This window comes from Pleurodeles waltl, chromosome 5 (genome assembly GCF_031143425.1).
Source record: "Pleurodeles waltl isolate 20211129_DDA chromosome 5, aPleWal1.hap1.20221129, whole genome shotgun sequence".
In the NCBI taxonomy this organism is placed as follows: Eukaryota; Metazoa; Chordata; class Amphibia; order Caudata; family Salamandridae; genus Pleurodeles; species Pleurodeles waltl.
Window position 1 is genome coordinate 1,410,414,281 of NC_090444.1, and position 14,786 is coordinate 1,410,429,066.

Consider the following 14,786-nt stretch of genomic DNA (forward strand, 5'->3'; position numbering starts at 1 on the left):
CTACCACTAAAGCATGCACAATAGAGGGAAACAACTAGCCCACCAAATAACTACTCACACAAGGCAAAGCTGCCAGGGCAATAACAACCATGGAGGGCAGCACACCCATGCACAAGATATCACACGCAGAAACAATAACACTGCATTTATATCCCCACAGGTCCCCCAGCCAACGTCACCAGAGAGGAGGTGCCAGCAACATCCAGTCCCCCCAGAAGAGGCCCACATTGATGACAGCAGCTCTGGACACCTGGATCTGGATGACCAACCTCGCCCATCAGGGATCTCCAGACCGTCAGTTACCCAGGCACAGACCCATACCACCACAGAGCCTCCCGCCTCAGGAAACACCAGCACAGTACCAACCCAGCGGGCCCATACCTCTGTCCCCAGGATACATCAATCAGCAGTGTGTCCACCACTACAGGGACTCCAGGCCACCCCACAAACACAGGGCGATCAGGACATGGGGTCAGTGGCAGTGGGCACATGGTTCAGGGGACAGAGGCACAGGACAGCAGGGAAGCTGGGAGGACTTCTGTGCGACAGGGGGAGGACAGGCCCAGGGAAACAAGTCTCCAGAAGGCACTCACCGCGATCCTGGGAGCATACCACCATTCTCAGGAGATGATGGGCCAGATACTGAGCAAGATGCAGGAGAACCAGCGGCTGCAGGAGGGACAGTACCTGGGGATCAGGGAGGACTTGAAGGACATAAACACCACCCTGGTCAGCATTGCAGGGTTGCTGGCAGACATGGCCAACACTATGAGGGAGGCAGTGGCACACCACTGGGCTGCTACCACTAGCCAAACCGATGAACAGCCCTCCACCTCCACCGCTGCTAGTAGACAGGAGGCCCTGCCACAGGACCAACAGCCCACCAGCACCCCTCCCCCTGCAGAAGGAGAACCACTCCGCAAACATTCCCTGCGATCCAGGTAGAAGCCAGAGACTATTGCCAAGACCCCCGCCAGGCAATAAGACTTTCCTGAATGTCACCCTTGTGTCCCATCCTGTCACCCGGTCCACCTTGAACTGTCATTGTTCTCCTACCCATGCCCCCTTGGGCAATGCATCTGTGATCCATATAGACTGTACTCTATCCTGGACTTTCCTCCATCATCACCCCAGCCCATTGCATATCCCCCTCTACTTATTAGCACTTAGGTAAACACCCTTTGAAAAAATAAAAGTATGGAGTATGTCAAATGATTTAACTATGTATTAGTTTAACAATGTTAAAACACTGCAGTACAATTGTACAGTGATGTATACATGGGAATGACCTGTAGTTGGCTGCAGTCGACACACCAGGAGCAATAGTGGGGCACAAATATCTGCAAATAGAGATGCCAAAGGGTACAATGAGTGGCCATAGACGTGGGAAAATCAGCCTGCCATTGACAATGTCAAACACAAAACTGTCAATTAAAAGTGAAGTTACACTGTCTTACCTGTGTGTCATTGGAAGTATTGATGAATTATTGCACTTCTGTTGTCCTCATCCTCTGCCTCCTCATCTTCACTGTCCACAGGGTCCACTGCTGCCACACAGCCATCTCCAGCCTCATCCTCCTGCAGAAAAGGCACCTGGCGAAGTAAAGCAAGGTTGTGCAACATACAGCATGCCACAATGATCTGGGAGACCTTATTGGGTGAATAGCACAGGGAACCATCTGTGAGATGGAGGCAACTTAACCTAGTCTTCAGGAGGCTGAATGTCCTCTCTATAATTCTTCTTGTTTGCCCATGTGTCTCATTGTAACCTTCCTCTGCCCTTGTCCTGGGATTCCTCACAGGGGTCAGTAGCCATGAGAGGTTGGGGTAACCAGAGTCACCTGCAAATATCAAGGGACACCTGTTAGACACACACTAACCCTTAGGACCCACACCATACCCATACACCAATATCCACTGGGTGGAAACCAGGGCTCACCTATTAGCCACACCCGGTGCCTCTGGAGTTGAGCCATCACATATGGGATGCTGCTATTCCGCAGGATACTTTGCATTGACATGGGAGATGTACTGGTCCACCAGGCACACCATCTGCACATCCATTGAGTGAAAGCTCTTTTGATTTCTGAACACCTTTTTATTTCTCCTGGGGGAGGGTAGGAATGCAATATGTGTACCATCATTTGCCCCAATAATGTTGGGAATATGTCCCATTGCATAGAAATCAGCTTTCACTGTGGCCAAATCCTCCATCTGGGTGAAAACGATGTAGCTGCCCATGTGTTTAATCAGGGCAGACAACACTCTGGTCAGCACTATCGAGAACATTGGCTGTGACATTCCTGATGCCAAGCCCACTGTCACTTGGAAAGAACCAGTTGCCAGGAAATGGAGTACAGATAGCACTTGCACAAGAGGGGGGATCCCAGTGGGGTGACGGATAGCAGGTATCAGGTCAGTCTCCAATGGGGCACACAGCTCTGTGATTGTGGCCCTGTCCAGTCTATAGGTGAGGATAATGTGCCTGTCCTCTATTGTTGACAAGTCCACTAGGGTCTATACATGGGGGGATGTCTCCATTTCCTATTAATCTGTAGCTGTTGCAATCTATGGGGCAAAACAGCGAGCAGCTGGTCAGTATCCCATATTTTCAAACACTACACTTCATTGTATGTTGTGATTGTAACAGTATATTGGAGGGGTCCAAATGGTGCTTATGTGTACTGTGACGCAGTTAGGTGCCATGGCCTGCCCCCCCCTCCCCTGAAATGGCATCCACCTGTCCTGTATGGAGGGACATGTGGAAATGAGGTAATTCAGCTGACATTGTGCACCGTTGTGGGAGGTGGTCAAGAACCGCCGTGCAACTCCTCATTGGTTGTCATTGGGCCCTATGGATTACAGTAGCCAATGGTAATGTACGCCAGCAGTGATGGTACGCACCACCACGGACATGACCGTCATTTTCTATCTGTTTACTCACTTGCTACCTGACCTTCAACTGGAGAGGACCGACACTGCATGTGCTTCTGTGACCTGTGTCTGGAACCGACCATGGCTCGTGTCACTGGGGAAAGGGCCCTGCCTTCACCACAGCAGAGTTGTAGAGACTGGTGGATGGGGTCCTACCCCAGTACCGAATGCTGTGTGGGCCTCCAGACCAAAAGGTGAGTACACTGTGAGCACGATGCATGGAGCATAAATGCATGGAGTGGTGTGTGTGAAGGCCTCGTGTAGGGGGGAGGGTTGGTGGAAGGGCCCTGGGCAGCGCGCTGCATGTATGGTGGGCCATGTCTGTGTGTAAGGGGATGTAAAGGGCTGTGGTGGGCCATGAGTGTAACAGGCAGTACGGTCTGACTGAAACCTTTTCCTATGTGTATTTCTCTGGTGGTCAGCGCCCATTAGAAAAAGGGTATCTGGCGTGCCATTGCCAAGGACATGTGGACCCTCGGGGTCTACGGCAGGCGGAGCACCCACTGTCAGAAACGGTGGGAGTACCTGAGACGCTGAGCACTGAAGATGGCGGAGGCCCAGCTGGAGATTGCCTCCCAATGAGGAAGGGGTGCCCGTCGAACCCTGACCCCCGTGATGGCCCGCATACTTGCGGTGGCCTTTCCAGAGCTGGATGGGTGCTTGGGGGCATCACTACAGCCACAAGGGGGTGAGTACAGTGTCCCAATATACTACTTACAGGTGGGGGATATGGGCCTGTGAGTGCCCCTAGGCCAGGCCGGACATTGCAGGATAGGTCCTGTGTTGGACAGGGTCTGATGTAAAGTTCTTCCAACCAAGATAGTAGGCCTCCACTACTGGGCAGGGGTCTGTGGGTCTCAGGTGTGCTGACATTGGCGTAAGGTGTCCCTGTCCATGGGCTGGTGACTAGCATTGTGACTGGTAATGCATTGCCTAGTGAGTAGGACTGTTCCCTGTGTGTGTGTGTGTGTGTCACATACGCCAGCGGTGGTGGTGTTGCCCCCACTGACCAAGTTTATCCTTTGTCTCTTCCCCCCCTTTTTGTTTTGTCAGTGCATTAACATCTTCTGGCGGAGGAGCAGAGGCACCGGCGATGGAGGGAGCTGCATCCCACAGGGCCCTGGAGGCCAAATCCACCGACAGTGAGGGCACCAGTGGGACAGAGGGCAAGGGGAGCACCACGGCAGAGACTGGAGGGGACAGTTCGGACAGTGATACCTCCTACTATGGAAGATCCCTGATGGTGGTGAACACCTCTATGCCCACCCCAACTACAGGTACAGCTGCCACCCCATACCAGCACCGCCATCCCAGCAGCCCCTCAGCATATTTCCCGTGCCCGCTCACCTAGGAGGGTGGGCATCTCCTCCGCCTCAGCCACCTCAGGCCCTGCCCCAGTTAGCCCTGCTGCCCTGAGTGAGGAGGCTATTGACCTCATGAGATCCATCTCTGTTGGGCAGTCAACCATTGTGAATACCATCCAGGGGCTGGCAGCCTAAATGCATCAGACAAATGCATTCCTTGAGGGCGTTCACACTGGCATGGTGGCCCAAAAGAGATCAATCCAGGCACTGGCCTCCTCTCTGATGGCAGCCTTTGCCCCTGTTTCTAGCCTCCCCCCTCCAACTTCCTTTACCCAATCCCGTTCCCGTCAACCCCAACCTATCCCAAGCACACAAACAACACACAGGAGTGGTTCAGGCAAACACAAGCACCTCACATCATCCCACAGGCACTCACACAAACACCATCCAGATGCAGACATACCAACATTCACTGCCTCTACTGTGGCCCTCTCCTCCTCCTCGTCCACCTCCCTCCTTGTTGCATCTACACTCACACCAGCATGCACTACATCCTCATCCACTACCACCATCACCATAACGCCTATCACTACATGCCCCTCACTGGCAGTCACCACCCCCACATCCATGCACACGTCCCCTGTGTCCTCTCCCACTGTGTCTGTGCCCCCTCCTCTCAAAGTACACAAACACAAGCACTCAGACACACAACAGCCATCCACCTTACAACAACATCCAGCCCATGCACCTGCACCCAAAATCAGCAGACACCTCCTACAACCACTTCTTCTTCCTCCACTCCCAAACCTTCTCCCTCTTCCATTGACATGGGAGATGTACTGGTCCACCAGGCACACCATCTGCACATTCATTGAGTGAAAGCTCTTTTGATTTCTGAACACCTTTTTATTTCTCCGGGGGGAGGGTAGGAATGCAATATGTGTACCATCATTTGCCCCAATAATGTTGGGAATATGTCCCATTGCATAGAAATCAGCTTTCACTGTGGCCAAATCCTCCATCTGGGTGAAAACGATGTAGCTGCCCATGTGTTTAATCAGGGCAGACAACACTCTGGTCAGCACTATCGAGAACATTGGCTGTGACATTCCTGATGCCAAGCCCACTGTCACTTGGAAAGAACCAGTTGCCAGGAAATGGAGTACAGATAGCACTTGCACAAGAGGGGGGATCCCAGTGGGGTGACGGATAGCAGGTATCAGGTCAGTCTCCAATTGGGCACACAGCTCTGTGATTGTGGCCCTGTCCAGTCTATAGGTGAGGATAATGTGCCTGTCCTCTATTGTTGACAAGTCCACCAGGGTCTATACATGGGGGGATGTCTCAATTTCCTATTAATCTGTAGCTGTTGCAATCTATGGGGCAAAACAGCGAGCAGCTGGTCAGTATCCCATATTTTCAAACACTACACTTCATTGTATGTTGTGATTGTAACAGTATATTGGAGGGGTCCAAATGGTGCTTATGTGTACTGTGACGCAGTTAAGTGCCATGGCCTGCCCCCCCCCTCCCCTGAAATGGCATCCACCTGTCCTGTATGGAGGGACATGTGGAAATGAGGTAATTCAGCTGACATTGTGCACCGTTGTGGGAGGTGGTCAAGAACCGCCGTGCAACTCCTCATTGGTTGTCATTGGGCCCTATGGATTACAGTAGCCAATGGTAATGTACACCAGCAGTGATGGTACGCACCACCACGGACATGACCGTCATTTTCTATCTGTTTACTCACTTGCTACCTGACCTTTAACTGGAGAGGACCGACACTGCATGTGCTTCTGTGACCTGTGTCTGGAACCGACCATGGCTCGTGTCACTGGGGAAAGGGCCCTGCCTTCACCACAGCAGAGTTGTAGAGACTGGTGGATGGGGTCTTACCCCAGTACCGAATGCTGTGTGGGCCTCCAGACCAAAAGGTGAGTACACTGTGAGCACGATGCATGGAGCATAAATGCATGGAGTGGTGTGTGTGAAGGCCTCGTGTAGGGGGGAGGGTTGGTGGAAGGGCCCTGGGCAACGCGCTGCATGTATGGTGGGCCATGTCTGTGTGTAAGGGGATGTAAAGGGCTGTGGTGGGCCATGAGTGTAACAGGCAGTACGGTCTGACTGAAACCTTTTCCTATGTGTATTTCTCTGGTGGTCAGCGCCCATTAGAAAAAGGGTATCTGGCGTGCCATTGCCAAGGACATGTGAACCCTCGGGGTCTACGGCAGGCGGAGCACCCACTGCCAGAAATGGTGGGAGTACCTGAGACGCTGAGCACTGAAGATGGCGGAGGCCCAGCTGGAGATTGCCTCCCAATGAGGAAGGGGTGCCCGTCGAACCCTGACCCCCGTGATGGCCCGCATACTGGCGGTGGCCTATCCAGAGCTGGATGGGTGCTTGGGGGCATCACTACAGCCACAAGGGGGTGAGTACAGTGTCCCAATATACTACTTACAGGTGGGGGATATGGGCCTGTGAGTGCCCCTAGGCCAGGCCGGACATTGCAGGATAGGTCCTGTGTTGGACAGGGTCTGATGTAAAGTTCTTCCAACCAAGATAGTAGGCTCCACTACTGGGCAGGGGTCTGTCGGTCTCAGGTGTGCTGACATTGGCGTAAGGTGTCCCTGTCCATGGGCTGGTGACTAGCATTGTGACTGGTAATGCATTGCCTAGTGAGTAGGACTGTTCCCTGTGTGCGTGTGTGTGTGTGTGTGTGTGTCATATACGCCAGCGGTGGTGGTGTTGCCCCCACTGACCAAGTTTATCCTTTGTCTCTTCCCCCCCTTTATGTTTTGTCAGTGCATTAACATCTTCTGGCGGAGGAGCAGAGGCACCGGCGATGGAGGGAGCTTCATCCCACAGGGCCCTGGAGGCCAAATCCACCGACAGTGAGGGCACCAGTGGGACAGAGGGCAAGGGGAGCACCACGGCGGAGACTGGAGGGGACAGTTCGGACAGTGATACCTCCTACTATGGAAGATCCCTGATGGTGGTGAACACCTCTATGCCCACCCCAACTACAGGTACAGCTGCCACCCCATACCAGCACCGCCATCCCAGCAGCCCCTCAGCATATTTCCCGTGCCCGCTCACCTAGGGGGGTGGGCATCTCCTCCGCCTCAGCCACCTCAGGCCCTGCCCCAGTTAGCCCTGCTGCCCTGAGTGAGGAGGCTATTGACCTCATGAGATCCATCTCTGTTGGACAGTCAACCATTGTGAATGCCATCCAGGGGCTGGCAGCCTAAATGCATCAGACAAATGCATTCCTTGAGGGCGTTCACACTGGCATGGTGGCCCAAAAGAGATCAATCCAGGCACTGGCCTCCTCTCTGATGGCAGCCTTTGCCCCTGTTTCTAGCCTCCCCCCTCCAACTTCCTTTACCCAATCCCGTTCCCCTCAACCCCAACCTATCCCAAGCACACAAACAACACACAGGAGTGGTTCAGGCAAACACAAGCACCTCACATCATCCCACAGGCACTCACACAAACACCATCTAGATGCAGACATACCAACATTCACTGCCTCTACTGTGGCCCTCTCCTCCTCCTCGTCCACCTCCCTCCTAGTTGCATCTACACTCACACCAGCATGCACTACATCCTCATCCACTACCACCATCACCATAACGCCTATCACTACATGCCCCTCACTGGCAGTCACCACCCCCACATCCATGCACACGTGCCCTGTGTCCTCTCCCACTGTGTCTGTGCCCCCTCCTCTCAAAGTACACAAACACAAGCACTCAGACACCCAACAGCCATCCACCTTACAACAACATCCAGCCCATGCACCTGCACCCAAAATCAGCAGACACCTCCTACAACCACTTCCTCTTCCTCCACTCCCAAACCTTCTCCCTCTTCCCGCCTCAATGTCCCTACTAAGCTTTTCCTCTCCACCGTTGATCGCTTCCCTACCACTCCCCCCGTCTTCATGTCGGTCCAGGGTGGTCAGAACCCAGGCGAGCATCTCAGCCACCCAGTCCACATCCACGTCCACAATAGTGTCAACAGCTACTCCAGGTGGGAGAGGATCCCGGGCACCAGGGAGCCACACTGAAAGGGTGCCTGTACCAGGTGCTGCAAGGAAGGCCAAGGAGGCACCACCAGCTGCGTCAAGGAAGAGCAAGGAGGCACCCCCAGCTGCATCACGGAGGGCAAGGAGGTACCCCCAGCTGCCTCAAGGAAGGGCAAGGGGGCATCACCAGCTGCGTCAAGGAGGGGCAAGGAGGCACCCCCAGCTGCTACAGGGAAGGGCAAGGAGGCACCACCAGCTGCGTCAAGGAAGGGCAAGGAGGCACTCCCAGCTGCTATAGGGAAGGGCAAGGAGGCACCACCAGCTGTGTCAAGGAAGGGCAAGGAGGCACTCCCAGCTGCTTCAAGGAAGACCAAGGAGGCACCCCCAGCTGCTACAGGGAAGGGCAAAGAGGCACCACCAGCTGCGTCAAGGAAGGGCAAGGAGGCACCCCCAGCTGCTACAGGGAAGGGCAAGGAGGCACCACCAGCTATGTCAAGGAAGGGCAAGGAGGCACTCCCAGCTGCTTCAAGGAAGGGCAAGGAGGCACAAGTCCACCAGCCTAAAGGTCGGTGATAAACTGGCGGTATCCAAACCCAAACCGTTACACTAACAGAACTACACCCACAACATTATGGCCGACGAATCACCATGGTGGACACTCAGTGGCGGTAAGCCATTGGCGGAACATACCGCCAAGCATAAAATACACACACAAACAAAACAACACCACATTGGACAATTCAAACTACACACACCTGACACACATTCACACACCACACTCACACCACTATAAAACACACACCCACATTACCCACAACCCTTTACAACTACAAATAAGTGCCACAAGAGATAGCAAGACCACAGACAAGACCACAGCCACACACCACCATCACCTACACACCATCCACGCACCTTACATCACACACCCCAACACATTACCCTACACACCCTCACCCATACCACTCACACAACACCCACGTCACCACAACGACACCCCCGGTTCTCTGAGGAGGAGCTAAGGGTCATGGTGGAGGAAATCATCTGGGTAGAGCCACAGCTATTCGGATCACAGGTGCAGCAGACATACATTGCTAGGAAGATGTAGCTATGGTGGAGAATTGTGGACAGAGTCAACGCCGTGGGACAGCACCCAAGAACAAGGGATGACATCAGGTAGAGGTGGAATGACCTATGGGGAAGGTGCGTTCCGTGACAGCAAGACACCAAATAGCTGTACAGAGGACTGGCATTGGGCCCCACCTCCTCCCCCACAACTAACAACATAGCAGGAGCAAGTCTTGGCAATCATGCATCCTGAGGGCCTGGCATGAGTAGGAGGAGGACTGGACTCTGGTAAGTCAACTCTTTACTACTTTCACCCCCCCCCCACCTGCATGCCATAACATACCCCCACCCTTACCCTCACTCCCATCACTCCACCACCTCCTACACACTCCACCATCACAACCCACCCCTCCCTATACGAAGCCCTACTTCAACACCAATGCATGGACCCCCATCACAGACCTGCATGGACACCTACCACTAAAGCATGCACAGTAGAGGGAAACAGCTAGCCCACCAAATAACTACTCAGACAAGGCAAAGCTGCCAGGGCAATAACAACCATGGAGGGCAACACACCCATGCACAAGATATCACATGCAGAAACAATAACACTGCATTTACATCCCCACAGGTCCCCCAGCCAACGTCACCAGAGAGGAGGTGCCAGCAACATCCAGTCCCCCCCAGAAGAGGCCCACATTGATGACAGCAGCTCTGGACACCTGGATCTGGATGACCAACCTCGCCCATCAGGGATCTCCGGACAGTCAGTTACCCAGGCACAGACCCATACCAACACAGAGCCTCCCGCCTCAGGAAACACCAGCACAGTACCAACCCAGCGGGCCCATACCTCTGTCCCCAGGATACATCAATCAGCAGTGTGTCCACCACTACAGGGACTCCAGGCCACCCCACAAACACAGGGCAATCAGGACATGGGGTCAGTGGCAGTGGGCACATGGTTCAGGGGACAGAGGCACAGGACAGGAGGGAAGCTGGGAGGACTTCTGTGCGACAGGGGGAGGACAGGCCCAGGGACACAAGTCTCCAGGAGGCACTCACCGCAATCCTGGGAGCATACCACCATTCCCAGGAGATGATGGGCCAGATGCTGAGCAAGATGCAGGAGAACCAGCGGCTGCAGGAGGGACAGTACCTGGGGATCAGGGAGGACTTGAAGGACATAAACACCACCCTGGTCAGCATTGCAGGGTTGCTGGCAGACATGGCCAACACTATGAGGGAGGCAGTGGCACACCACTGGGCTGCTACCACTAGCCAAACCGATGAACAGCCCTCCACCTCCACTGCTGCTAGTAGACAGGAGGCCCTGCCACAGGACCAACAGCCCACCAGCACCCCTCCCCCTGCAGAAGGAGAACCACTCCGCAAACATTCCCTGTGATCCAGGTAGAAGCCAGAGACTATTGCCAAGATCCCCGCCAGGAAATAAGACTTTCCTGAATGTCACCCTTGTGTCCCATCCTGTCACCCGGTCCACCTTGAACTGTCATTGCTCTCCTACCCATGCCCCCTTGGGCAATGCATCTGTGATCCATATAGACTGTACTCTATCCTGGACTTTCCTCCATCATCACCCCAGCCCATTGCATATCCCCCTCTACTTATTAGCACTTAGGTAAACACCCTTTGAAAAAATACAAGTATGGAGTATGTCAAATGATTTAACTATGTATTAGTTTAACAATGTTAAAACACTGCAGTACAATTGTACAGTGATGTATACATGGGAATGACCTGTAGTTGGCTGCAGTCGACACACCAGGAGCAATAGTGGGGCACAAATATCTGCAAATAGAGATGCCAAAGGGTACAATGAGTGGCCATAGACGTGGGAAAATCAGCCTGCCATTGACAATGTCAAACACAAAACTGTCAATTAAAAGTGAAGTTACACTGTCTTACCTGTGTGTCATTGGAAGTATTGATGAATTATTGCACTTCTGTTGTCCTCATCCTCTGCCTCCTCATCTTCACTGTCCACAGGGTCCACTGCTGCCACACAGCCATCTCCAGCCTCATCCTCCTGCAGAAAAGGCACCTGGCGAAGTAAAGCAAGGTTGTGCACCATACAGCATGCCACGATGATCTGGGAGACCTTATTGGGTGAATAGCACAGGAAACCATCTGTGAGATGGAGGCAACTAAACCTAGTCTTCAGGAGGTTGAATGTCCTCTCTATAATTCTTCTTGTTTGCCCATGTGTCTCATTGTAACCTTCCTTTGCCCTTGTCCTGGGATTCCTCACAGGGGTCAGTAGCCATGAGAGGTTGGGGAAACCAGAGTCACCTGAAAATATCAAGGGACACCTGTTAGACACACACTAACCCTTAGGACCCACACCATACACATACACCAACATCCACTGGGTGGAAACCAGGGCTCACCTATTAGCCACACCCGGTGCCTCTGGAGTTGAGCCATCACATATGGGATGCTGCTATTCCCCAGGATACTTTGCATTGACATGGGAGATGTACTGGTCCACCAGGCACACTATCTGCACATTCATTGAGTGAAAGCTCTTTTGATTTCTGAACACCTTTTTATTTCTCCGGGGGAGGGAGGGAATGCAATATGTGTACCATCATTTGCCCCAATAATGTTGGGAATATGTCCCATTGCATAGAAATCAGCTTTCACTGTGGCCAAATCCTCCATCTGGGTAAAAACGATGTAGCTGCCCATGTGTTTAATCAGGGCAGACAACACTCTGGTCAGCACTATTGAGAACATTGGCTGTGACATTCCTGATGCCAAGCCCACTGTCCCTTGGAAAGAACCAGTTGCCAGGAAATGGAGTACAGATAGCACTTGCACAAGAGGGGGGATCCCAGTGGGGTGACGGATAGCAGGTATCAGGTCAGTCTCCAATTGGGCACACAGCTCTGTGATTGTGGCCCTGTCCAGTCTATAGGTGAGGATAATGTGCCTGTCCTCTATTGTTGACAAGTCCACCAGGGTCTATACATGGGGGGATGTCTCCATTTCCTATTAATCTGTAGCTGTTGCAATCTATGGGGCAAAACAGCGAGCAGCTGGTCAGTATCCCACATTTTCAAACACTACACTTCATTGTAGGTTGTGATTGTAACAGTATATTGGAGGGGTCCAAATGGTGCTTATGTGTACTGTGACGCAGTTAGGTGCCATGGCCTGCCCCCCCCCCTCCCCTGAAATGGCATCCACCTGTCCTGTATGGAGGGACATGTGGAAATGAGGTAATTCAGCTGACATTGTGCACCGTTGTGGGAGGTGGTCAAGAACCGCCGTGCAACTCCTCATTGGTTGTCATTGGGCCCTATGGATTACAATAGCCAATGGTAATGTACGCCAGCAGTGATGGTACGCACCACCACGGACATGACCGTCATTTTCTATCTGTTTATTCACTTGCTACCTGACCTTCAACTGGAGAGGACCGACACTGCATGTGCTTCTGTGACCTGTGTCTGGAACCGACCATGGCTCGTGTCACTGGGGAAAGGGCCCTGCCTTCACCACAGCAGAGTTGTAGAGACTGGTGGATGGGGTCCTACCCCAGTACCGAATGCTGTGTGGGCCTCCAGACCAAAAGGTGAGTACACTGTGGCCTTGCACTCCCCAGGACAGTGCACAGGGCATGTTGCCCCCTCCAGGACCAGTGGTATTGTACCATCTTCTGGCTGAGGTGCCTCCCATTCCCTGTCCCCCTGAGGTGCCTGTCTATTTTCGACCAGATGCCCCTGCAGTGTTCTCTCTGTGTTGTTGCAGGAGTGAGATAGATGGGGCCTTGGCCTATGTGTTGTGGCCCACAGACATTGAGGACTGGGAAGTTTCCCTACATTTGTAAATATGTATATGCATTTGGATTTTGATGCACTTATTCACAGTATTTTATTGTATTACACTCACTTTCTTCAAATCATTTTGTCCTTGCACTATTCCTCAGGCGTACTGGGTAAATATGTTATGTTGCTGCATCTGGTTGTGTGTATGGGTGGGGGTGTGTGTGTTGTGTGTGTGTGTCACTCTCTTTTTCCTCCCCCCTCCCATGTGTGCTAGGCGGAAGAACTCACCGTGGTCGTCTTCGCCGGCGTTGGTATTCATAATGAAGCAGATGGTAGACGAGCATGGGGAAAACTTGCAGCTCGGGCCCCATGGCGTCATGGTTGTTAACTGAGTCTCCACAGGTGAGTCCTTTGACTTCTGAGATCTGTTTCCACCAGGCTTTTGATGTCGTTGGTACTGCCCCAGAAAAGGTGGCGGATAGGCCGGTCATAATAGAGTGGGTGGTACATTGTCTTCCGCCTGGCTGTTGGCGGTTATCGCCATCGTGCTTGCTGATTCCGCCCTGGCGGTTGGTGTGTTAAAATGGCTGTCTGTCTGAGCAGTTTCTGCCGTAGTCATAATCTCATATTTGTTACCGCCAGCCTGTTGGCGGTATTACTGCCGCTTTATCACCGACCGCCAGGGTTGTAATGAAGGCCTATATGTTCTTAAGGATATTCTTATAATGGGGCAGGCTATTTCTACTTAAAAATAGTTTAAAAAGCTGTGTTCTGAAAAGATCGGTAATCAATTCTCCTATTCCCTCCTTCGATTTAGTGTTAGCTCTGAAATATCTGCAATCTTCAACTTTCAAACCTTTGCATTTAGTGGTTTTGAAAGCTTTGTATTTCAAAGTGTTTTTTGTAGTAGCTATCTATTCTGGAAGGAGGACTTGGGAATTGAGGGCTCTTTTATGTTCTGTCCCATTACTTTGCTTTCTTCCTGATAAATTAATTCTGACACCAAGCCTGTCTTGTCTGCTAAAATTCCCATCAGACTTTCATATAACCCAGGACTTGGTATACCAAGTATATTATCCTTGTTCAACATCTAGAGAAGATAAGGGTTACATACTTTGGACTTACACAGGGCTCTGTTAATGTATGCTCACAGCATAATAGCAGCCTTCAAAACAGTGAAATCTCTATTTGTAAGTTTTGGTCTGTCTTCTCAGGTTTTGAATCCTTCACCTGCCACCCTGAGTAAATGGTTAAATCAGATTATTATTCTGATGTATGCAAAAGAGAATCAAGTGCTTCCGAATGCAATTCTGGGACAGTCAACTTGTGACATGCCTGCACCATGGGCCATGTTAAAAGGGTCCTCTATGTGAGAGGCTTATATCGTGCCACCTGTGCATCACCACACACATTTGGTAAGTGTTGTTTCTTCCATGTTTGGAACAAAGGGTTATGACTGCAGCTATGCACTCAATTTGAATGATGTTTAGTTTTTATTTTAATTCTTTTGAGGGGGTCACAGAGGTTTGTCTAAAGCAATTGCCTTCTTCAATCATGTGGGTTATATCTCATGCACTAAGGATTGGGACAAGAAAGATGGGTGAGGTAAGTAACCAGTACAGGTACCAGGAATATTCATTACTCTGAGTTCAGGTT